At 38.6% G+C, this 27,349-nt stretch overlaps 1 long non-coding RNA gene across 3 annotated transcripts in view; it reads left to right on the top strand.

Annotated features, from left to right (window-relative positions):
- Positions 1 to 9,697, top strand: part of LOC134486160 (uncharacterized) — a 34,010-nt gene extending 24,313 nt beyond the window's left edge. Inside the window, exons 3-7 of one of the 3 annotated variants that reach the window (XR_015683820.1) lie at positions 3,096 to 3,252; positions 3,497 to 3,757; positions 6,409 to 6,542; positions 8,037 to 8,537; positions 9,162 to 9,697. This is a non-coding gene — a long non-coding RNA (uncharacterized LOC134486160). Of the gene's footprint in view, positions 1 to 3,095; positions 3,253 to 3,496; positions 3,758 to 6,408; positions 6,543 to 8,036; positions 8,668 to 9,161 lie in introns of those variants that run through there. The other 2 variants (XR_015683821.1, XR_015683819.1) reach the window with 2 other exon arrangements.
- Positions 9,698 to 27,349: the final 17,652 nt, after the last annotated feature.

Raw genomic sequence — 27,349 nt, 5'->3', positions numbered from 1 at the left:
ACTGAGTGACTGAATAGGTGGTGAGCTCCACATCTGTTATTCAAAACAAGAATGTACATCTTTAAGAGCCATAGAAGACAGCCACTGGCTCACTGCAGTTAGGCTGTCTTCCCTTGTCCTTCTGGGTATAAAGTAGTTCTTCCTTTACATAATCCTTGATAATCCTTTATCTTGCATTCCTTTTAAAATGAAAAGAGATATAAAAAGTAAAATAGAAAAAATGCTACTCCAGGTATGTTTAAAAATTCAAGTCACAAGGAAAACCACAATATTACCCATTTTGTGTCAGTCTGGATAATTTTTCCATCCTGAATATTTGAGAGAAATGTCTCCTTATCTCCTTATAGAGTTAGAATGGCATCTCTTTTTGTAATAGAGCAGTCAAGGAGACAATGTGTATAATTTCGTAAAATTAAATATGTGTAACTATAATCATGTAGAATGAAAAATCCAACCATGGTGTTGGAAGTTACTTCATTTGACAATACTATTTGATAAAATGTATATCATATTTGAAAATATATGATAAAGGTTTAAGAGATTCCTATTATTACTATGTAAAAACTACCTAGCAGAACATAGATATTGCTATTCAACAAATTACTCTCAATTCTTTAAAAGGCGAACAAATATTCGCAGTTTTTAGTTTCCACGTGTGAAGAATTTTGAGGCTTTTGCTGGTCTCCCACAGCTTGGGTCTCCTACAAGATTGAGTCGAATTATCATTCAGGTGTGTGAGCAATAAATTGGACAAAGAACACATGCATCGAAGGATGGCTGTACATTTGACTAGTCAACATTGACTAGCCAGTTGGCATAAGATATTGGATGGAGGTCCTCCGCTCCTCAGCACCCGGGCTTTCACACAGACCTGTGAGAGTGTATGAAGAACAGACACCTGACTTTGCTGAGAGCCATAATCCAAGAGAGCATATGAAAGCTGCAATATTTTATAACTTAACCATAAAATGTATATGCTATGACTTTGCAAATATTCAAATTGGCCCTCTTTGATATGGACGAGGACTCCTCAATGGCATGAGAGGCAGTACGGGTTCTGGAGCTGTCTTAAAGACGAGGCCACCCACTCAATTACAAAGAAAAAATATGAATTCAGAAATCTTTATTCTGATTTTAGAGCTGACCAGTTGGCACTGCATAGCCAACTAGGCAGCTCGTCCCTGGGGAGGACTGTTTCTCCTGTTCTCAGCCTTCCTTAGTTGTAGTTCTTTATGGATGGGGCCGTGTGAGATTTCCCTGTGAGGAGATGAGGAAGTCTTGAGTTAATGTCTGAGGGATGAATGGAATCCTGAACCAATGTGTAAGGAACTGATGAAATCCTGGGGGAATTTGCATGGCTTTTATGAGTAGTTATTAGGTCAAGGACCCTAATGTCTCAGGGCTATAGGAATGTCAAAGCCTACCTCCTAGGAGGCTCATAACAGCGACAAAACATCTCTCTAATCTGAATGCAAATGTTGATGGGGATGTCAACCACAGCTTCTTTCTCTTGGATCCCTAGAGCTCAGGACAGAGACCTACAGAGACCTCCTACTAAGATTAGTTAAACCTGCCTTCCTGTGAAACAGTACAGCACTAAGCTGCCTCCTTATTCAGCTGTAGAGGACAATCTGCTCCATGATTCAGATGCATAAAATACACCCAGCGTTCCTAAGTTGTGCATTGAGTACCTTCCCTCAGAGTGTACATGGCACACGTGACCGCAGCCTCTCTATACCTGTGTCTGTGCGTATACTTACTGCACACGATAAGTATACTTACTCCTTCTCTCGTCAGAGCACTCTCTGAGCTGGGTGGAGAACACCATTTTGCCTTCCACCCTAGCCTGCCTGTTGGTGGTGTAGTTTTTCCGGTCGTGTCTCCCTGCCATTTCTCACATAAGACTTCCTGGTCCTCTCTTACATGCTTCCCATTCCCTATTTCTTGATGTTCTCTGAGCATTAACGGCCAGGAGTTTTTGAAGCTGCACTAGCTGGGCCTGAGTAATAGCAACTAAAGAAAAGGGGCCATAATTTCAAGAGAGTAAAGGGAAGTATATGGGAGTTGGATGGGGAAGCAGAAAGTGGGGAAATTATATAATTATATTTTAATTAAAAAAGCAAGACCACTGTTCAAAAAGGAGATCCCTATGGTCCTTTATGGACAGAACACATTTTTATTATTATTAAAAATATCTCTGTCCTGTTTTCCAATGGCATTTTATTAGGTCTTGACCATTATATTTTATGCCATTATCTCATTATTTTGATATTGTAAGTTTTCGTGCAGTTTTGGAGTGAATCTTTGGACTTCTTTCCTCTTCTAGATGGGATATGATTTCAAGTGGTATGTATATCCTAGCCTAGGTGGGGATGCTCTGTCTGTTCTCTCAGGCACAGTGATTCACTCAACCTCCATTCCACCTTTTAACAGTTGATTGGATGATATTCTACAAAGCGACCATCAAACCGTGGTTCACAGCAGTTTCTTTGCCATTCCGTATATTGCCCAGGCCCTAAACACCAGCATTCACTCTGTTCCTCTCAATTTGTTTTTTGTATGTACTGCATACCCACAGTATTCATACAGTAGTTGTCTTCCTGTGTCTCCAATATTTCTTTGACATGTCCTTTCCTTATTTGTTCAATGACCTTTCACCCTCATGTACCTATGTGTAGTATTAATTTATGGCTAATACACTCCCCTCCAATATTGTTGAGTTGTCACTTACTAAATCTGTATTTTATCCTAGCTGCTGGGAACCCTTCTGGGCAGTGCTTTGCACCTACATTTCAGCTGTCTCTCCCTCCTGCATCCTCCTGGTATAGTCCATCTCCTATGTTCTTGTCATGGCCAAATGCCCTCTTCTTCATTCCCATTTTTGTTTTCTGGAAATCCTAAAAGTCCTACCTCTGTTTCCCTGCCCAGACACTGGCCACTGGCAACCAACCAGAGCCAACCGGGGACAGGGACCCTTTCAGCACAGATGTGTGGGTTCCTGTGTGGTTTCGGGAGCCGAATTAACACAAATAGCATCAGAACCAATCCACAACACCTAAGGATTCACTTTTATTTTTTATTTTTTGCTTCTACAGATCTCAGGGGCATTTTTATTGATTGGCAGAAGTATCACAACAAAACCTTAGTTGTAAGAAAGTCTGGTAAATTTAATTGTAGCTTTCCAGCCAGGCTAAGCTACTTTTCATGAACCAATGGCACATCACGGATTGTTTGCTAGCTGCCCATGAACAGGTGAGCTCAGAGATAAAAAGTTTCTCTTTAGAAATAGTCCATCTCTTTGACAGAGCAATCTTCTGTCTATTGAATATAATAATCATAATCAGTCTATTTCTATTGTTTAGTTTGTTCCCCTTTTACTGAAAGCAGTCTTTTCTTATACAATATATTTTGATTACAGTTTCCCCTCCCTCCTTCCAGCTCCTAACCACCTTCCCTCCCAAGTGTATCGACTTACTTCCTTTCTGTCTCTCATTAGAAAAGAACAGCTTTCCAAGAAATAATAATATAATGTTCCAAAATAAAATATAATAAGATAAAAACAAAGACAATCACATCAAAGCTGGACAAGGAATATCTACAGAAGGGAATGAACCCCAAGAGAAGTCACACATACCAGAGACCAACTCATTCACACACTCAAGAGTCTAATAAAAGCTCTAAGCCGAAAGCTATAATATATATGCAGGGAATCTGGTGCAGAGCAGTGAAAAGCACTGTATGAAACGCCTCAGTCTCTGTGAGTTCATGTAAATGCCATTCAGTTGATTTAGAGGGCTTTGTTCTCCTGGGGTCCTCTATCACCTTGAGTTCTTAGACCCTTTCTATCTCTTACTCAGGGTTCCCTGAGCTCTGAGAGGAGGGACTTCATGATGGAGACATTGTTTCACAGAGGTCTTTCTCTGTGTCTCTTTATCTCTCTGTCTCTCTTTCTTTCTCTTTGTCTCTATCTCTCTGTTTCTGTTTCTGTCACTCTGTCTATCTGTCTGTCTCTCTTTGTCTTCCTGTCTCTCTGTCTCTGTCTCTGTCTCTGTCTCTCTGTCTCTCTCTCTCTCTCTCTCTCTCTCTCTCTCTCTCTCTCTGCATAGTGTCTGGCAAATGCAGGCAATAGCATTTATGTGTGGTAAATTGCAATAATGTGTAGTAAATTTGAAGCTTGTTGAATGTCAGTGTTTCTAACACAGACAGTAGCTATGTGAAATGATGATATACTAATTTTTTGACAGGGTATTTATAAGATATATTTACATAAAATACCATACTGCATGACTTAAATATATGCACTCTTAATTTATTAAAGTTTCAGTAAGTCTAGCAGAAGGGGAAAGTACATCATGTGTAAGAGGAATTCTGGGACTCTACTCCTTGTATATAGTACCAGAGTAGATGTGGCATTAGTTCTCCTTTTTAAATTGAAATTTATTTCATTCATTAGCAATACTAAATGAACAGTCTGCCCACAAAATAATTAAGATCTTAATTTTATTGAAAAATAAGTGATTTTCAATTATATTTCATTGACTGATTAATTGATTGATTGGATAGTATTTGGTTTTCCCTTATGTCCATGGACCATCTAATCTCTGATTCTTTATCACTCCGGCAGTGTCTAATGTGGGTTCCATCTTGGAGAGTAAGCCTCAAGTCAAATCAAATATTGTTTGGTTATTTTACAATTAATTAATTTTACAATCCAAGTCTTTGATGGGGCTTCAAGATAGTTTCTGTTTCATAGCAATTATTGTACTACCATTTTATTATTTATTTATTTACTTTTCTTTTCCTTTTTTGTTTTTTATTTATTTCTTGCATAGTATATCCTGATTTCCCCTTCCTCTTCTCATCCTACTTCCTACCTCCTCTCTCATCTAGGTCCACCACCTTCTGTCTTTCCTTAGAAACAAAACAGGCTTCTAAGGGAAAATAATAAAATAAAATGCAAAGTAAAACAAAAAATAACACATAGGAACAGGAAAATACAAATGGAAGGAAATTAGCTCAAGATATAGACGCAGAGACCTACTGTTTGGCACACTTAAAAATTCTAAAAAACCACTAAACTTTATATATAATTCATATAATATAAGTATATAGTATATATTATTATATATACATTTATACATACATGTACTATATACTATATTATATAATATATTATATAAGATATATATACATTATATAATATAATATATTATTTATGTATACCAGTTTAGTGGGGACATATATCTACTTTTTATATAAGGCATATTTATATTTTATGTATATATAATATACCTTATATAAAATATACCAGTTTAGGGGTGGGACATGTATCCACATCTCTTTTCATTTGTAGGTGCAGACCTCCTGTGCAGGCCTTGTAAATGTTGCTTAGTTCAATGTGTGCATCTATCCTGTTGTTTTAGAGAGCCTTGTATTTTTTGGTGTTCTTCATCACCTCTGGCAGGTTTCCCTGAGGTGGAGGAATTTGATGGAGACATCTGATTTAGGACTGAATGTTCCAAGGTCTTGCACACTTGAAATATTGTCTGTCTATGGGTTCTGTATTTGTTCCCATCTACAGCAGCCGGAAGCGTCTCTGATAATGGTTTAGCAAAGCATGAATCTGTGAATAACGTAGAATATCAGGAGGAGTCATTGTATTGCTGTTTCTCTATTTTCTATAATTATTTAATTAATTAATTTGACAACAGTATCTGCCTTTCCCTTATGCCACTGGACTATCTATTCTCTAGTTTCTGGTTACTCAAGCAGTATCTAGTGTGGGTTCCATCTTGTAGAGTGGGCCTCAAGTTAAATCATATATTGGTTGGGTTATTCCCATATGCTTAATGCCACCATTGCATTAAAGTATCTTGGTGATAGAAAGCAGTGCACCATTCTAGAGCAAAGGATTTCTGCCTGGTGTTTACATTTCTCCTTTGGTAGCACACAGAGCGTCTTCCTTTACCAAAGATGCTAAATATAGGAGTTAAGGCCCCAGCTCTACTTCCCCATGTTCAATGAGTTGTGTGGGTGTTGTCTTCAGCAATAAGGCCTTGCCATCAGTTTGTTGAGAGCAACCTATAGTCTTGGCAACAGCCTGGGTCATTGGAGGTTGGTTCCCTTTGGCCAACAACTCAATTAGCAATATCTGGTCATTGCCATCAGGATGTTTTAATTCCTAGGTATGCTAGATATTTTCATACTGACTTGACACAAGCCAAAGTCATCTGAGAGGAAGCAACCTCAATTAAGAAAATGCCTTCATAAGATCAGGCTTTATATAACCTGCAGGACATCTTCTTAATTAGTGACTGATAGGGGAGGGCCCAGTCCACTGTGGGTGGTGCCACACTTGTGCTGGTAAGTTCTATTCTTATTAAGCAGGTTCTATTCTTTCTTATGTAGGCTGAGCAAGCCTTGAAGAACAAGCCAGTAAGCAGCACGCCTCCATAACCTCTGCATCAGCTCCTGCCTCCAGGCTCCCTCTTTATTGAGTTCCTGTCCTGAGTTCCTTCGATGATGACAAGTGCTCTGAATGTGTAAGCCTAACAAATTCTTCCCTCACCAACACTTCTGTTCATGGTCTTTCATCACAATAGAAAACATAACTAGGGCACTTGATTTCGTGCTCTTAGGAGGATGGGGTAGTTCTTAGGGAATTCTTATAAGATGTTGACAGGTATAGCCACTGTGGTTTACAAGTAAAATATGTTTCCAATCATTCAGAGATGACAAGGCTGGAGAGTGTGAGCGGATCCACAGGGGGGCAAGAAAGCAGGATGTTTTACCATGATCTGCTTAGTCCTCTGGGAATGGGGGCAAAGATTGAGGAGGTATTCTGCTTCAGAGATGCGATGACACCAGGGGATTGAATTTTGAAGAAGGAAAGTGTGTGAAAATCTGAAGCTAGCCTACCAGCTTTGCTGGTCTACTTGCTTCTCTGGCAGGCTTGGCTATAAAGTTGCCAAAGGAATGCTTGCTGGAGCTTGTGGCTGGGATAACAGGATAAGTTGAGAGGAAAGTTGGAAGACAACATCTGAGTGATCTGTTGGAAGCAGAGAAGGGGAGGACACAGCATATGTTCTGCTAGGTTGGAAACAACCTCGAGACTGGGGAATTGGCTTTGGGTTGGGTTGGTGGCTGTTGATTGCAGAAATCATGATATAAAGGGATAATAAGAAATATTAAGTTTAAGCTCAGCAGGAAGATGATTCCACTGTCTGTTAGGCTGGAGAAGCAGAAAGAGAAAGTAGTGACATGGTAACCCAATGGATATGGGTCTCAGTAATTACTGGGACTCCCGTGGCCTTGGGGAACTGGATGATGAAACCTTCACTCAACTCACAGAGAGGAGAGTGGAAAGATTCTTACTCCAGTGTTGTAGGTATTACCACTGCACTCTGGAAGAACGAATCTCCATTTATCCCTGAATCCTGGTAGAAGAAACTTGAGAGCTGAGGAAAGATAACCAACACATGTGGAAGCAGGCCAGGGCTAATATAATCAACTTTATCATTTCTTTTTTCTTACTTTCTTGAACCAAAGATCTATTTATACTTGGTGTTCACATTTACTACATTTAAGCTTCCATTTGTCCTGGGACTGCAATTAACTGAACAAATGTGAAGCATTCCTGCAACCCAGCCAGGAAAATCCAAGTTCTATTGGCATGGTAACTAGCCCACCTTTGACATTTGCCTAGTGTAAGCAGTGCTCCTGTGACTCTCATGGGTCTAGTGGAATCAACATTTCTTTTACAAGATGTTAGGGGAATTTTATTTTTTAAAAATTACTATGGAGAAAATTAAAACAAACTTCATAGTTAAGACATTCTTCATGGTTTTTTCTTTTTAAATTCACCATGATGTGCAAACTTAGCAGCATTCTTTACAGTTCACTCTGAATCTGTGATTATTTCTCTTATGTAATTTTTAAAGCATTGTATGATTCTTTCTACTTTTCCCTAAAAGTCAGCTAACAATTTCTCTTTCTATGTCTCCTTTTCCCTCTTTGTTCCTGTCTCTTACTGAAAGAACAAGTTTGAAAATTGTTGGCAAGTTTGTATTATTTTTCTATATCAAAATTTCCATGTTACAATAGTTAGAATGGCTAAGACCAAAAACTCAAGTGATAGCACATGCTGGCGAGGATGTGAAGCAAGAGGAAGACTCATCCATTGCTGGTGGGAGTGCAAACTTGTGCAACACTATGGAAATCAAGTTGGTGGTTTCTCAGAAAACTTGGAATAGTTCTACCTCAAGATCCATCTATACCACCTCTGGGCATATAACCAAAAGCTGTTTCAACATCCCACAAAGACACTTGCTCAACTATGTTCATCGCAGCCTTGTTTGTAATAGACAGAAACTGAAAACAACCTAGATGTCCTTCAACTGAAGAATGGTTAAAGAAAATGTGGCACATCTACACAACGGAATAATATTTAGTTATTAAAAACAAAGACAACACGAATTTTTCAGACCAATAGAATGTTATCCTGAGTGAGGTAACCCAGTCCCCAAAGGACATGCATGGTATGTACTCACTTATAAGTGGATATTAACCATAAAATACAGGATACTGATGCAACACTCTACAGAGCCAAAGAAGCTAAATAAGAAGAAAGGTCCAAGATAAGATGTATGAATCTCACTTAGAAGGGGGAGTAATATAGTCATAGGAGGCAGATAGAGGGAGGGACTGGGTAGGAGGAGGGGTGGAGAGGGGAATTGGGGGTTCCAGATCAAATGTGGAAAGGAGCAGGAGAGATGGCCAGATGGTCATGAGTATGAATGGAAATCTGCAACTGTCTGACATGGGATGGAATGGGGAGGTGGAGGGTCAGAGACCTGGGATAGAAGATAGACACTCCCAAGAATCAATGGAGGGAGGGTTGACCATAGCTGTAACTCACAGCACTGGAAATATGGAGCCTGAAGAGGCCACCTTGAAGGCAGGAACCCCAGTGGAGCAATAGAGATACCAACCCACCCACAAAACTTTCCATCCAAAACTTATCATATATACCAGAAATGCAGGGATGAGGAATGGAGTAGAGACTGAGGGAATGACCAACCAATAACTAGCCCAACTAGAGACCCATCTATGACCAAGCACCAGTCCCTGACCCTACTAATGATACTCTCTTATGCTTGCAGACAACAGCCTAGCCTCTGAGAAGCTCATTCCAGCGGCTGACTCAGATGGATGCAGACACCTACAGCCAAACAGTGGATGGAGCTTTGAGACTCTTACAGAAGAGTTGGGGGAAGGATTGCCAGCACCAAAGAAGATAGAAATTCTACAGGAAGACCAACAGAGTCAACTGATCTGGAGCCTTGGGGTTCTCAGAGACTAAACCACCCAACCAAAGAGGACTTAGACCCTACCCCTACCACTGCATGTATATAGCAGATGTGCAGCTTGATCTTCCTGGAGCTGGGGCTATCCCAAAAGCTGTTACCTGTCTGTGGGATATGTTCTAACTAGGCTGCCTTGTCTGGCCTCAGTGATAAGAAGATGTGCCTAGCCCAACAGAGACTTGATGTGCCAGGGTCAAGGGATACTCAGATGGGTGGGCTTACCTTCTCACAGAAGAAGGAAAGTGGAGGGGGAGGGGATGACTGGGGGGAAGGGCAGCGAGAAGGATATAAACTGAATAAATAAAAAAAATTTATTGAAAAATTTAAATTCATTAAGTGATATTAATATAAATGTCTTTATTAACATGAAGTATTTTCTGTGATTTTTAGATTAGTTTTATGATCATTTTCATCTTCCTAACTTGGACATTTTATGTATTTACATATTTTTCTTATTTATAGTTTTTTATTACTATGAATTGGACTTTGAGAACTTTAGCTATCTTTGGCTTTTGAGATCCTTTGTCTCCACTCTTCACCCTATTTCTTCCACTTTTTCAACCCTCCAACACTAGATAGAAGAGAAAAAAGGATAGAGGGGTAAGAGGAAAAAGATCCTGAATAAAGTCAGGGATTGCAAAGGGAGCAGCATTATCATTAGACTACTTCCTGCAGATTAGGGGCATTGAGTTCCTTGGGGTGAGTTTGAACTTCACTGTCAGGATATCTAATTTCTTCTTGCTGTTGTTTCTTCTTTACACAGGACTACATAACCAACCATGACCAAACAGCAACCAATGGCAACTAACAACCACCTACACCCCTCTTGGATTCCTAGCATTTATATACTCTCTGAAATGTTCCCAGAATTACAAACATCACATAATCACAGAAACTATCTACAGTTTACAAAATCATGCCCCTTGTAGAGCATGAGGCAAATCATAGTCAGCTGTTGTGACAATCTGAAACAGTCCTATATCCCACACCTAGGATTAAAACAAAAACATATTCTTATAATATTTCTGTGTTTTTAAAAGAAGCCAAATTTGTCACCATAGAGTACTATTTTAAAATATTGTATCTATGGTCTTATAATTGATATTATCATTGTTATTAATCATTACCCTAATTCTAAACCTTTGAGTTTCATTAAAAATCATCTGTAAGAGGATATAATTTTTCCATGTACTATGTCTGTAATTTCTGGATTCATTTACATTTGTTTTATTTATGATTAAACTAGGTTTCTTCAATATCTAACATCTGATAATATCTGATAATTTTTTTTTGGTTCTTTTTTTTCAGAGCTGGGGACCGAACCCAGGGCCTTGTGCTTCCTAGGCAAGCGCTCTACCACTGAGCTAAATCCCCAACCCCAATATCTGGTAATTTTTAAGGTATTTGTCTAAAATAATAGTTTGGAGGCATAAAGTATTAAACATTCTATTAATTGAGCTTTGTTATTATTTCTCTTTACTTAATCTTTCAATTTTGTCTAATTAATGATTAATAAATCTATATGGATATTTTCATGTTAGAAATTTATCTTTTGGAAAAACTCGATTCTGGGTTTGAAAATGGGCCACCAAAAGTAGAAGTTGTACAAGAACAAACTGAGCCAATCTCAGTACTAAATTCAACTGTTCTGGATTTGTGGGCAGAAATGTTCCCTGGGTCACACCACTGTGTGACCAGGGCAGTCTACTCCTGCACACCATAGCAGACTGAACAGGTTACATGATAAGAGAGATGGAGGTGACTAACAGCCAACCAGAACATACCTGCCTTTCTTAAAATGAATACTGTGCCCAACATTATTTGAGGGACATGAGTGTATCGTGACTGGTTAGCCAAGATTCTTGGTGGATTATCTTAATGACATTTTCCTTTATGATGGGGGATGTGTGCAAATGTTCCCTGGTGGAGAAATGGCACTGATGATTGCCATAGATGTGCAGTCCTGGATCTCTCCACTTTCTCTAAACCTTATATTTCATATCATTTTAGATCCCAAAATGCCAAACAGTATTATTTGGTACTTAGTCAGAGCTCCTAACTTTTCATCATGGAGTGTATATTTTCTCATTATAAAACTTTACTTTGGAATTATCTAGTGTGTTTCAAGCAGCCTCTTTGAACTATGCCTCACACATAACACAATTCATAAATCAATAAGTGTATAATCCAGTGAATTTGCATATTTACAAATACATGTAACTGTTATCACATTTTAGGATGTAGTCATATAAAACAGGTACTCAATAATATGCATTGGAGTACAATGTCTATATTACTAAGTCAAATTTGATAGATTTTGGTTGGATATTTCAATGTCTCATAGTACAATTATTTTACTTTGTATAGCAATGGGTTAAAAGAAAGACTACTTTGCTTAAAAACTCAGGGTACATTTCTCAATAACCATGTATAAAGTTTTTCAAAATAAGTGGAATTAGTCAAATAATCTATTTAGCTAGAAAACCAAATCTCATGAATATGACATTAGTACCAGCATGACTTCTTCTTCTTTTTTTCTTTTCTTTTCTTTTTGTTCAAGACAGTGTTTCTATGTGTAGCCCTAGCTATCCTGGAATTCAGTCTGTAGAGAAGGCTGGCCTCAGACTCCCAGAAACCCACCAGTCTCTGCCTCTTGAGTGTTGGGATTAAAGCTGTGCTTCCCCATTGTCTGGCCTATAACTTCTGATTGGACCAATATTTTACTGTTTTCCCTTGTATTCGAGTGAAGGGCTCTTGAAAGGCAATGGTTTGTGGGGAAGGATAAACGGAAAGCAGAGCTCGGTAGGTACTGCCAGCTGCTTACTCTAGTTTCCTGAAGTCTTCAGAATAAATATAACTTAACAATCTTCCATAATGTATTTGTTGAAAGCGTCATGACTGACTTACACTCTATTTGGAATAACAGATGTTAATTTATTTACCAAGAATAAAGAAAAAAAAAGTCAGTATGGTTTTTCATAAACTGTCTCATATGGATGGCAAAACATTATTAGTCAAAACAGACTTCACACTTTATTTTTAAAAGAATATTTTGCATTATACATTTTATATTCAAATACTATGCTTTTCTAGAATATTGAAACAATAGTAAAAGGAGAATGTAACAGTCTCCTATGAACCCAAAGTTCATATTGTTTGATTTATTTCTTCTTTCTACCTTCTTTCTTCCTTCCTTCCTTTCTTCCATCACTCTATCTGTCCTTTCATCCTTTCTTTTTTTCTTTTTAATATTTACTTATTTATTACTAAGACAAGGACTCCTATATTCCAGGCTAGAGTTGAACTCAATATATTGTAGCGAGTCATTTTGTCTACTCTGCTTTGAGTTTCCAGAGAGCCACAGGCATGCACTACCCAGGAGATATCTTGGATCCGCAGATAAACGACACACACATATTAGCTCATTTTTAACCTGACTTATTGGCTTTGTGGCTGGGTTCGTCTAAGCCTTCTGCGGCTAGCATGCCCTTACCTTTACCCTTAGCTCAATACCTCCAAATCTACCCTCGGTTTAGTTGCCCAGTTACCTTCTATGAAGCAAATTGGTCTTGCTGCCTAAGGTGGTTTTGGGCTGCCCTTCTGTGGGCTGCTTTCCTTTTTTTCCCTATATTTTGGAGGATCTCCCCTGAAGATCTAAGTCTGTTCCATTTCTTCCGCAAGTATCTCAATTCTCTTCCTCACGCCCTCTCCTCTCTTCTAATCTGGAGTAACCTGGAAGATCCGCCTCTTTCTTTCTGCCCAGCCATTGGCCACTGCCATTTTTATTGATCAAAAACCAATGGGGAGCAAGGACTCTCAGCATCAGTAAGCAGAGATTCCCGATTAAATCAAAGCATCAGAACCACTCCTCTATAAAAAATAATCAATATGACTTTGAACTTCTGGGCTTCCCTTCTTTAACGCCCCAGTGCTGGGATTAGAGGATTACTACCATATCCAGCATTATGCAGTAATGCTAGGGATGTAAGCCAGAGCTTAATACGGGTTAGGCAAGCACTCCACCATCTGACCTGCTTCTCCAGGCTATATTTACTTCATTTCAAATCCTGGTGGAGATGAAGAAATGCTTTATAAGTTTAATATGAAAACTCTAGAACAAAATTTTGTAAGATAACATAACTTTATCAGTCTTTCACTGGTTGTGTGACTTTGGGCAACTTTCTTAACATACTTGAAGAATTATTTCTCAATTTAAGAACAAAATGATAAACAATTATTTTAAAGGTAATTTTGAAATTGAAGTGATTGTATGACTTTCACAATAGTTTTTACCAAAACAAGTGTTAAATTTATGTTGATTGATATTTGATATAAAAAAATTAATAATGCTCAAAATAAATATTTTACTTTGACTTCAAGTTTGAAAAAACAAGCCAGTGTGCTAGGAGAATGCTCAATCTCTAAATTGCCCGCTATGCAGGCATGGCAACCTGGGTTTGCAATCCCAGCATCCATGCAAACAGCCAGACTGTATTCTTAGACCTACGAGGAAGAAGAGACAAGTTACAAATTTATCATGGGGGCTCATTGGCCAGCGAGGATAACCAATTCATGAGCTGCAGGCTCAACAAGAAATTCTGTCTCAACAAACAATGTTGAGTATAAAAGAGAAAGCATCTATTTCTTGTCTCATTGGTCTGAATACTTCTTGTGCTGGTAAACACTCAGCTTTGTAGTACGAAGCCTTTTTTTGGTAGTGTGTTTTCATCATCTTCCTTTATCTAGGACACATATAAAAGGGCATTCTGTAATCATCTGCTGACCAATTGAAGAGGGATCCTTCTTTAACACCCTTGATACCCTTGACCTCCAGTGCCTTTGAGTCCCATATAAAGCATGTAAAAATGACATAAATGTATATATGAGCTTGCTGCTTCCTATGCCCTTGCTCTCAGTGGTCTCCTACTTCTTGAGGAGAAGTGTGTATTGACGGCTTTAGCTGCAAGTTCCCATCTCTGCTTACGTTCTTTTCTTCTTTGCTCCAGACTCCGTTCAACCAACTACAGTTCGGTGATGACTTCTGGCCATTGGTATGGAATAGCATATAAAGTGCCCTTTATGCTAAATGCATTTTATAAATTTTGTAATGTCTCCTTGATGAATATGAGATTAATTAAGGGGTTTGGATGTCATGTAACTTATACTCTAGGAAAAAGTTATGGAAATCAGATGCTGTAGCATGACTGTAAATTTTGCTCTCTGTAGGTCTTCTGAACAGAAGGAGATAGTGTCATGTTAGGCTTAAGTGAACACATTAGATTGGGAAAGTGGATAGTGAAGAAAGAACACACACAAAAAGATGATCTCTAGTGACTGTGCATAAGCAACACACAGGGTATAGGAAAGTTCAAGGCACAATAGAGAAATAGCATGCTGCCTAACTTCTGAGAAAGTAAGTGCACATTAAGTAATGGGTGAGACTAAGAGGTAAAGATAGGAATAAGCAAGGGAGAAAGAGGGCTCACCCCTAAGCAATTTGAATTTATTTGATTTGAACTCATGCTGGAGTCTATCCTGTCAAAGAGTATTTCAAGAAATTTAGACACCAAAAGACAAAACTAAGCACAGGAAAGAACATTTGGAGAAAGTATAAAAGTGTCATAAAAAAAGGCTAATGACGGTGGCTACTGATCATTAGGATAAAATAAGTGGTAAAATCTGTAAGTGTTGCGATGGGAGGCAAAACTGCAAAGTGGTGGCTATCTGTCTTTCATCAAACATTGATCACTTCATGCGGGATGGCTGTGGTTCTCCCATGTTCAGACCTGCACCGTGTGCTGCTCTAAGAGGCTGTAATATGTGGACAGAGGAGGTTATTGTTCCTCAGAGATAAATTGTAAGGTACAAGACATCCATAAGATGAGAAGCAGACATGCTTGAGAGTGTTTCCACCCAATAAGAGGAGGAAATGGTGAGAAAAATCTTCAATTCAGAGGACTGATAGAAAGAGATGTGTAGGTCTTAGAAGAAATGGTTATCACAAAAAAATCCTTTGGTGGAGAAAATACAACAAAGAGAAGGAGCCAAAACCACGTCTGTGAAGTTAAAGAGCTTGGACAAAAGGTCAAATCTAAAAAGAGGGGGTCAGACTCGGAGCTCAAGAGAATAGAAAGGTTTGACACAGTATCCGGGAAGAATGCCTACAATGATTGTAGTCGATTTGAATCCATCAATCACTAAACAGTTATGGAGTATCTAGTCTTTGTCCAGTTGTATATGATGTATTGTATTACAGCTTTCCAATATACTGCCAATTACTGCCAATTTGGCAGTATGAACAAATACAGTCAAATGTGTACTCTATTCTGACACAACAATCACTAATAAAAAAAGAAGCATTTAGCATTTGTACCCTTAGACATCCATCTAGTTCTCTGTTTAGCTTAAGACCAAAATACTGTGGGCTACATTTTAAGCTAATATTTACAGTGCCATTTCATCATAACCTTTATTTGAACATGGTGGTCTGTGAATTCATCTAAAATTTTCATCAAACAAGGCACATACTCTTGTATGATTTCACAATTTATATTTCTCATTATAATAATCTATGAGGTTATGGGTATAGTGTGGGATTAGAAATTACTATTTACACTTGGAGGCCAAAGGATGTGTGTATCAATGATTTAATTAAAATATAGAAATAAAAAGAAACTGAGATATGAGTCAGAGATGGAAAATTGTAAAAGGGTCAGATAGAATAAACTTAGAGAAATGGATAAATTCAATGTTGTTGAGTAATGGAAGATGACTCAGTTGGCAGGAGTGCTTCCTGTACCAGCATGAGAACTTGAGTACCTACCCCCTAGAACCCATGTAAAAATCTGGTGTGCCATGCATACATGTAAATCCAGAGCTTGTAGGTAGAGTTGGTGATGGCAGGATGATAGTGCCTTGGTGGACACCAGCCCAGCTCAAAAAAAAGGGCACTTGGGTTTAGTGTGACACTGTCTCAGGGTAAGAGAAATATCTGACATCTTTCTCTGGCATCTGCATACTCTGGCATGTGCCTGCATGAATGTATGAACCCACAAATACATGTATGCATGCACATACATATTACCGTTGTATAAATGTACATAAATATATACATACATATATACATACATACATACAGGCAGACAAACAGACAGACAGACAGACAGACACACACACACACACACACACACACACACACACACAAACACACACACAGCTGTAGGGCTCTGCCAAATAGCTTCATCATCAACCTCATCATTTCACCACTTGTCTCCTTAGAGAAACCTGAGTATTTTTAGTTCCTAGAGTTAACACTGGCTAAAACACAGGACATACCAGAAGTGACTCAAGCTATTACCCATCAGTGATTATTCAAACAATACAAGCTATGATTTTAGCATGCAAACTTTTCATATTCATCAGCAACAGGTTAGAGATCTCTAAACTTTGTTTAAAATTATCTTTTGGAGTCCTCCAGTAGAATGACCATTGGTTCCTTTAGCATTTATTGAATTTCTATCCATTCACTTTGAATTCCTTTTAATTTTTATTTCACATAACATGCCTTGCTTATTTTTTATGTTTGCTTCCTCAAAACAATACTTTGCATTCAATTTGTTTTAGGACTTGCAACATTGGCACTGAGATTAATACAGAGTAAAGTAAAATTCTTTAGCAGAGAGGGAAAAAAATAGAATCCACCAACATGTCCTATATCCTCCCTATAAGCCACGTCCTGTTAAACCACATCCACCAGATTCTCCAAGATAGAAACCCTAAAATTATCTTTGACTGTTGCTTCTTCTTTATATTCAAACCTTAAGAAAGTCTGAAAATAGAGTCTAAGTATTTCTCCAATATGTTTCCTTTCCTTTCTGCATGACCAGAGTAATCTATCTCTTACTTGCACTTTTACATGAACTTCTCTGCTGTCCTATATGCATTCTGGTCTTCCTTCCATACTCTCCACTTAATATACCACAGCAACATTCCTTTGCACTTGCTTAATCATTTTTGATGACTTTCCATCACTCATCTCATAATACAGTTAGCACTCCTCTAGCAGCCTGGAAGCCTTTTTACATGATCTAGATTCTGTCTGCTCTCCATGTTTCTAATATCACCTTAAACAACCCTCTGTTTGCTTTCAACCTTCCAGTCTCCATATTTCTTGCATTCAATTCCTTTTAAATTTTCATTTACTCACACCACTTGATGTTTGTTTACTTTTGGAATCTTATATGATAAGGCCTTGTATAGCCTTGTCTAGTTAATGCCCATTTTTTTTAGATCTCTGCACCCATCATTCCCAAAAAAGTTCCCATTCTATACTAGATTAAACATTCATACCATGAGGCTCACATAGAACTATGTAATTCTACTTCACTTTCCATAATTGTACATTTTATATCATATTCCTTTTATAAAAGTAGACATCACTGTGTATACTTCATTTTAGTGATGCTCAATTTTCCTTATCCTTTAACATTCTTTTTCTCCTATTCTCCTCCCAGGATAGCAATGTGTACCCAGTAGCTGCTCAATTCTAAGGAAACAAGAAAGTGATAAGAGTTATCATTAACTACATGGTGTCTTTAGTGAATTTCTCCAGAGCCTTCTCCAGTACCAGGTTCTACTACCTAGTTAGTTTCTCCTTGTTTTAGGAATTCGAAATTTTAAAACTAAAGAGAAATGAGAATGTTTTTTTTAAAAACTTCTCTTCCTATGAGAAAGTCAAGGCTTAACAAATCTGAAGCTAAGTCATAAGGAAAAAAATGGTTTCTTGGGTTTGAAGTAATATTCTTGCAAAGAAGATCACTGGTTCATTATGGCAGAGAGAACCGTTCAGTGTCACATAGTGCGGCTCCATCTGGTCTCCTTTAGCAAATGTCCAGATGGATTCCATTTCTGGTTTCCAGAAAGCCTGCCCAATCATCTTGTAAAAGCTGTGCCTCCAATTTTTCATCACAATCATCCAAGGAGGTTCACAGATCTTTTTGTTTCTACCCATATTTTTTTAAGAGACCTATGCTTTTATTTTTAACCATGAAATCTGCTTCTGCTTCTGAATTTCTAAGTAAAAACAATGCCGGCAATGAATGTTTCTCTCTCTCTCTCTTTCTCTCTCTCTCCCTCTCTCTCTCTCTCTCTCTCTCTCTCTGACCTTGAAAATATATGTCCCATTGTCATTCAAAAATATTTCCTTCATTTTTCTGTCGTTGCTGTTGAACCTGAAAATGTTTATCACTTGAATGATAATCTCAAGAGTACTTGAAATTTGGTAGCTAACAAAATTGGGTTGGCGGCCATACCAATGAGAATAAAATACGGAAATGATTGCATGTTTAAAATTTTTTCCCTACATATTTACCTTCTATCCACACAGGTTAAATATATACATAACATATATTATATAATAAAACAACCTCTTACAGGATTCTATGTTCTATATTTTTACTATGTAGTACACCCACATCACTCATCTGGAATACGAAGGACTGTGTTACTTATGAGCAAGATTTTTACTTTATTGGTTTATTTATTTGAATTGATACTATTTAATCAAAGTATGTGTTCAGGGGGGCAGAACAGAAAATATTGGTTTCTCATTTATCAAAATAATGACTATATATTTTTAAGTTAAAGCTTTCTGTTAGAAGCTATTCAGATTTTAGAAATTATGTTCTTTTTGGACTTATAAAATTATTAATTGTCTTTTTCTACTGTTTTCAGAAACAATGCATCTATTTTTTGTTAGTATGTGACTGCTTGGATCAAGTTATTTTATGAGCCTCCCTTGCAGCTAGGTCTGGTCACATGTGCAAGTCTTTTTTAATAGTATGCAAAATGAAGTAAGGTATGCAATTTCTTAGAAGTGGACTACAGGTCTTCTGGAAAACTATATCTCTCTTTTAGGCAATAGTGAGATGCCAGAGATGACAGAACTCCAGCAACACTTCTATACTCTATAATGATTTTGAGAGCAGAAGCTATGTTTAACAGAACAGCAAAGATGACCATATTTTGTGTCATGTACTATTAAGCATTATCTTTGCCCCGAGTAACAAATTTGACCATTTGTTTCTCATTCATGAATATTGATTTCTCATTCATCAAGATAATGACATAATTAATTTTGACAAAATTTGGTATTTTTGATTTTGAGAGCAAAATAAGATTCTACTTTCATAGCTTTCATATTAAAATTCCCTATCAAAGCTGTGCCAAACTAAAATTCTGGTAATAAAGTATCTAACTTCCATAGAAAAACATTGAAAACACTACCCAGTATAACTGCAAGCAGTCGATCATCTTAGATGATGAAACACTACAGGAAAATGAAGTTTTGAAACTGTTATCTTGTCCTTAATTTCTTCCTTCTTTCTTTCTCAACATTCTTTGAAATCAAACTGAACTTATATAATTTGGCACTAAAACTTTTTTATTTCCAACTTTAAGCACCCATAATTTTTTTGCCCAATTTGTTGATAGAAACTGTTCTTCCTGATGTCAAACTGTGTAGGAGCGTTTAGAAATAAACACCATGTCCCAACTCAGAAGAAGCTCTCCACAGTGACTTCAAGGATATATAAATCCCTCAGCTTCTTTACATTACTAGATGACTCAGAATCATTTCTTCTACCAGGTTCTCAGATTCCAAATATACAGTAAAAGACTTGCTCCTGGAGACTCACCTTCTCAGTGCTATGGTCTGATCACAAGAAACCTAGTCATAAATAAGGCAGTATGTATAACTCTTACTTCAGGATTAACTTCCTCAGGATCAACTTTGAGTCTTGAAACCAAGATAATATGCATTTTGAGTGTAACCATAGAAACATTTAATCCTAGGTGCAGACTTCATTTATTCCAGTCCTCAACTATAGAATAAAACCAAGCCTTAGATTGACAGTAGAAGTTAACATTAAGGCAAAACACCCCTGGATCTGTACCACACAGTCCTGGTGGGCAGAGCAACCCTGAGACGATTCCCCCAGCTTGGTGCTATGCAGCCATGGGCATACAGACCATGCCCAAGACAACTCCTACCCAGTGCTATATGTCACTGATGGGCCGTAGCACCCCTAACACCCAGGGGTCCCAGGTATCACTAAAATCAGCAAGTAAGTGGGAGAGAGAAGAGAATGAGAAGCAAAAGTATGTGTGCACCATGAAGAGAAGCAGGACAGAAGACTCAAGGGTAGTGAGGGACAGCCTGATAGGAGTGGCCCTGATGCCACCTAAGGCCATGATGAAGAACTGACCCATGCTGCCACAGAGGGTCGTGTCTGGTTCCATGTCCCTTCCAGCAGTGAGGGTCTGCCCTGGTCTGGGGCCATGTTGATGTTTGAGAATTGTGCAAAGTTGACTCTACTCCTTGCCTGGGTATCTTGGGAAAATCAGCCCAAGGCATCAGAGCAGGAGAGCTGGTTCTGCTTTTCACTAGCTGCAGCACTCAGGAAAGCACTCAACACCTCACCCAGGAAACATAGTAGACCTGACTCTGGTTACAGGGATTGCAGGAATGCTGGCCCCCCCAGGGAGCCAGAATAACCTGACACATATCTACTACATCATGGCATGGGCAAGGGAGAGATAACCCTTTCCTTGGACCTTGCCCCCTTCAGCAGATGGAAGAACTGGCCCCAGGATTGTGACAGTGGGAGAATTGATCCTTTCTCTCACTGACTGCAGCATTCCTTAGAACAGGTTTGGCACCTCACCTGGGAAGCAGTAGAACTGGGCACTGATTAGGGGTAGGAAGAGTTGTAGGTGAGCCAGCACCAAGGATATGAGTGCAAGGGAGAACTTGCCATGCTCCTCATTTGCCCAGAGATGGCCTGGGCCTGGAGGCTATGCCCTCCAACAGCTCATCCCTTGCTGCCTAAGACAGTTGGTAGAGCAACCCTGGGGTCATGAGAGCAACTGAGCTGTCTCTGCCCCTGATTAGCTATAACACTCAGGAGAGGGGTTCCTGCATCTCACCTGGGCAGCACAGCTGACCTTGCCTCCTACTGATGTTGGCATTAGGTGGCCAGAGTAGTGCTAGAGAGCTTACCTTGGTGGTGCTAATAAGCAAGAGCCAGCAGACTGACCAGCTTAGCTACCCCCAGGCCCAGATACAGAGTTTGAGTTGGCTCACCCCCATATCTGCATCATTTGAGAACTGTTGGGGCATGCGAATGAACTGATTCTGTTGATCCAAAGCTGCAGGATTTCTGTGACATAGGATAACAACAGTATAACTGGGAGGAGTTCTAGTGGGATCCAATATTGACGACATCACAGAAGTCAGAGATCTCAAAGTAGACCAATGAATTGCAATGAACATTTGCAAGTAAAGAAGTGTGGACAAAAGGTTATATTGTGGGACACACTGTGACATACTACAGCTTCCACAATGCGATATTTTTTCCTTTTTTCCAGAGATTACAAGGGTGGAAGTCTGGTATGAAGAGACAGGGAGATGAGTGAGATTAGGGTACATGAAGTAAAATTCAAAAAGAATCAATAAAAAGTTAAATTAAAAAAACTCAGATATTTAGATTTTTTACCATCTACACATCCAAGAAGAGTTACTATCTAAAATATATAAAGACCTAAAAATAATAGAAAAACAAAACTTGAACATCAATGAAATAGATAGCCCAATTAAAAATGGATCTAATAAAGATCTAAACAGAGTTCTTGAAATGACTGAGAACACTTAAAGAAACATCTAATATACTTTGTCACCAGGAAAATACAAAGCAAAACTACTTTGAGACTCCATCTCGCATGGTCAGAATGGCCAAGATTAATAAAACAAATGAGAGTTTATTTAAAAAGAAAACAAACAAAAACAAGAATCAATTGTACATTGTTTGCAAGAAACACACCCAGTAACTAAATTATTTTTAAGACACTATAAGGTAGATACATTTCACATGAATTGTCTCAACTCCACAGAACATTCACTACTGAAAGTGGACTATATACTTAGGATGACAATGAACTGTCAATACAGTTTTATCAATAATAAAACTGTTCCATTATCATAGATGGTATTTGTGAGAAACATTAAATATTAGTTTTTTCTATTGAATGCTATAAAACTTGGGTTACCCAGGAAATTCAAGTCTTTTTATCTCCCTTACCTTGGAAGACTTTTATGCAAATGTTTCCGTCCTTTCCACCTTGTCAAATTTTGTTCCCACAAATGTCCTGCAGAATTCTCAGAACTTAAGTGATTTAGTGGCTGACCTCCTCTCACTGACCTTCATTTCCTATGTTCCTCAATCCTTTAAACCTAGCCAATCATGAAAGACTAAGGTTGGGTTTAGCCACTGAGAGAAAGACATCATCACTACATCTGTTTGAATAAACACTAAATACATGTCCAGTCTCTGTGAGGTGCCACTTTATGAGAAGGCAAACTTTTTGACCAAGAGTAAAGTTTGCCTTCTGAAGAGAAGAGCATAAGAAAATGTAAAATTGCAGACAAGGTAGGTAGGAAGAGAACTGCTGAAATTATTTTTTTAAGATGAATATCATTAAAGAGAAAAGTTGGTCTGTGCAATGTAACAATAAGAAAGTTGCCCTAATGGCAACATACTACCCTTGAAAAATTCCAACTTGTGCATATGCAAGTTCATTTGAAGGAGAAAACATGCAGTGTTAGTGTGACTGGAGAGGTGCCCTGCAGGAGAACAGCAGCATTGGAAGGTGTTTTCCCACATATAGCCACTAAGGCATTCAGATGTCACTTCTGTTGTAGGAGAATTGGAACACAGGATGTCTCGAACTTGCAAAAGAACCTGGCAGTATCAGTCACAGAATAACTAGTTTTGCAGGCATACAAACATGTGAAAATGATACCTTCACAGAGGCTTACACCAAAGTTCTAGAAAGCAACACAAGGGGATGCATTCATGTGCACAGTCACACAATATACACTTAACTAAAAGTCAAAATAAAATCTAAAACTAAAGGTGTTATGTTTGGATGTCAATTGACAAGAGAAAGATTTGTGATAATTAACCATCAGTCTCAAAATGAATGCATTTGGGTTTGTCTTTTTTTTAATTAATTCATTTATTTTGAATGAGGGGGGAAACCCCACCATGAAGATGAATGATAACATGACCTGGACTGGGACTATGTGCTGAATAAAAGATAAAAGGATTAAAGTTATGTGAGGTACAGCATTGCTCCCATCCCTTTCTGCTTCCTCACCATAGAAGCTGTTCACAGCACACACATGATGCCTTTACCTGACATGATGAACTCCACTTCTTCAAACTATGAATCAAATAAACCTTTCATTCCTTAAGTTGCTTCTTCTCTGATATTTGGTCATAGCAACAAGAAAAGTAGTTCATGCTCCTTCTATTATGAAAATATCAACCAAGGAGAAAGCAGGTTGATCTAAAGCAAGCAAAGTGTAGTTCCAAGAACTTTCTATTAAACATACAACTGGAGCGCCTACCACACCATAGATGCAGAGAGGAACATGATTTCCCTTTATTCTGCTTGCTGCTATCCCAAGGGAGTTCACATAACACATCTGTCTCTCTCTGCTGTTGCTCCTGTGTTGGACAGGAATGGAAAAAAAAGAAAAGAAAGGAAAGGGTCTTTGGGAATAAGTATTAAGAAACACAGGTGAGGAAATGGAACAGAAAGAAAAGTCTATACTTAAACAAGAAAGGGCTTCAGCTTCCAAGGGAGAAACTGAATCCAGCAGGGTCAAAAGAGGTCTATGGGATGAAGAAGAATGTGATTCAGTCTAGCTTTCCAGTTCACCTTTCCCTGATTTCAGCAACCTGGCTTGCCCAGAGACAGACTTTCATACAGGCCTTTGGTGTTGAGAATATGCACTGAATTTGTTGTTTAGTTCTGCACCCCATTTTTAATTGGGTTGTTTGGTTTTCTGAAGTTCCTTGTGTATTTTAGATATTAGCCCTCTGTTGGATGTAGCCTTGGTAAAGATCTTTTCCCAATCTGTAGGTTGTCATTTTATCCTAAAAAATGGGGTACAGAGCTAAACAAAGAATTCTCAACCAGGAAATCTCGAATGGCCAAAACCAAACAACCAACTTAAAAAAAATCAAAATCAAAAACAAAAACAAAAAACCCCAAAACAAACAAACAAAAAACTGCCTAGAGAAATCTTAAACATTAAACATTAATTATGACCCTGAGATTTCACCTTACACCAGTCAGAATAGAATAAGATAAAAAAAAAAACTCAGGTGACAGAAGATGCTGGTGTGAAGGAAGAGAAGAAGGAACATTCCTCCATTGCCAGTGGGTTGAAAGCTGGTGCAACCAGTCTGGAAATCAATCTGGTGGTTCTTCAGAAAATTGAAAATAGTTCTACCTGAAGATCCAGCTATATCACTACTGGACATATACCCAAAAGATGTTCAACATATAACAAGGATATATGCTCCACTATGTTCATAGCAGCCTTATTTATAAATAACCAGAAACTAGAAAAAAACAGATATCCCTCAAGGTAGAATGGATACAGAAAATGTATTACATCACACAATGGAATACTACTCAGCTATTAAAAATGATGATTTCATGAATTTTGCAGGCAAATGGATGGGACTAGAAAATATCACCCTGAGTGAGGTAACTCAGATCCAAAAAGACATACATGGTATGTGCTCACTGATAAGTGGATATTAAACCAAAAGCTCAGAATAACCAACTCACAGACCATATGAAGCTTAATAAGAAGGACAGCCAAAGTCTGGAGACTTCAATCTCACTTAGAAGGGGGATCAAAATAATCACCTGAGGCAGATGGAGGGAAGACCTGAGTGGAAGAAGGGAAGGGAAAGGAAAAGGTGGAGGCAGAATCAGCTATGGGAAGAGACAGGAGAGAAGCCCAGAGGGCCAGGAGACCGAATAGAAATATGTAGCAGTAGGGGGTAGGGAATGGGAGAACCACTAGAAAGTTCCATATGCCAGAGGCTCCCAGGACTCGGTGTGGATGATATTAGCCAAAATGTCCAACAACAGGGTAAATAGAGCCTAAACAGATCACCTCCAATAGATATGCATGACTCCCAGTTGAGGGATGGAGCCACCCACCCATCTCAGAATCTTTAACTCAGAATTGTCCCTGTCCAAAGGAGACACAGGGACAAAAAAATGGAGCAGAGACTGAAGGAAAGGCCATTAGAGACCACCACATCTTGATATCCTTCCCATCCACATACACCAAACCCTGATACTATTGCTGATGCCAAGAAGTGCTTGCAGACAGAAGCCTGGTATAGCTGTCCTCCGAGAGGCTCTGCTAGCACCTGACTAAGAAAGATGCAGATACTCATAGCCAAACATTAGAATAAGCCTGGGGACACCAATGGAAAAGTTAGGGGAAGGACTGAAGGAGCTGAAGGGGATTGCAACCCCATTGGAAGAACAAAAACATCAACTAATTGGACCCCTCAGAGCTCCCAGGGACTAAATAACAAGCAAAGCATATACATGAGTCAGTCGGTCCATGGCTCCAGCTACATATGTAGCAAAGGATTGCCTTGTCTGGCATCAATGGGAGGGAAGGCCCTTAGACCTGTGAAGGCTTGTTGCCCCAGTGAAGGCAGATGCTGGTGTGGTGAAGCAGGAGTAGGTAGGTAGGGGGAGCATCCTCTTAGAGGGGAGGGGAATGGTGTGGGGGGCTGAGGAAGGAATATTGGGAAGGAGGCAATATTTGAAATGTAAATAACAATAACAATAACAATAAGAATAACAATAACAATAATAATAATAATAATAATAATAATAATAATAATAATAATAATGATGATGAGGAGTGAGAATACACACTGAAGTGTGCCCCGGGGATGGGGCTGGATCAGTTAGTAAAGTAATTGCTTTGTAAGCATGAGGATTTGGTTTCGGTCCCTAGTATCCCCTTCTCTCAAACCTGGACATTGTGGTATGCCTGGAATTTATTAAACTGGTTCTTAGGGCTTTACTAGCAACTAGTATAGTCTATATGGCAAGTACCAAGTAAATAGGAGTCCTGTCTCAAGGTGGAAAATTGACTGATAAGAACATACGAAGGTATCCTCCTAATCACCACACTTGAATTACCATGCACATGTATATTACTCTGTGCACACATGCACACCACACACCACACACACACACACACACACACACACACACACACACACACACACAGACGGTGTCTTGGTAACATAACACCATAGAGGAATGGCCAGGCAGAGAGAGAAGTGGCCTAAATGATGCAGAGTACCATGAACTCTCGCCAACTTCCCAGCGTGTTCTGGAGGCACAGTGGTCCTTCAGAGTTTTACCAAGATGGCCAAGCCTTGATATTGTCACATCTATCAGATATTTTATCCAATTTGTCCTGGAAGGACTAGGACCTCATACAGGTCAGTTCTTTGAGCTGAGGCAATACAGATGCTGAGGACACACCCTACTCCTAGGGGCTACGAAACAAGTCTTTCCTGGAAGGGTTATCTGCATCATACATTAAACATCTGCCACATCAAATTTACTTGTTTCAAAATCACGCAGGGGTTCTCTTGTGGACTGGTAGTCAGGAAATATGGGCAGACAGTTTAATTTTAATTTTAAATAATCTTTTCAAATAAAAGGTTGATGCACAGAAATTTTATAACTAGTTCTTATTCTTTTATGCATTTATTCAAAAGAAAAGACAACAGTCTATTGCTTTGATCTTTGCCTATAGCACTTTTTTTCATCTCAAAATACCGTCCTTTGATTTTCATATTCTTTGGAATAAGCTGACCTCACATCTGTATTTTGCAGACAAGCAAAGGGGTTTAGGAGGCAGAGATGGCGTGCCCAAGGTCACAAGGCTGCTTAGTGTTATTTGCTGTAATCTCGCACATCCCCTCTGAGACCTCAACCTCTCCCTCTCTCATACACTTAAATTTATTATTAAATTTAAGAACAGCCCTGCTGTTCTTTAAAAGAGATAAATATCTTCATGA

This window comes from Rattus norvegicus, chromosome 3 (genome assembly GCF_021556685.1).
Source record: "Rattus norvegicus strain SHRSP/BbbUtx chromosome 3, alternate assembly SHRSP_T2T, whole genome shotgun sequence".
Classification (NCBI taxonomy): domain Eukaryota; kingdom Metazoa; phylum Chordata; class Mammalia; order Rodentia; family Muridae; genus Rattus; species Rattus norvegicus.
This window is presented reverse-complemented; position numbering and strand designations above follow the sequence as displayed.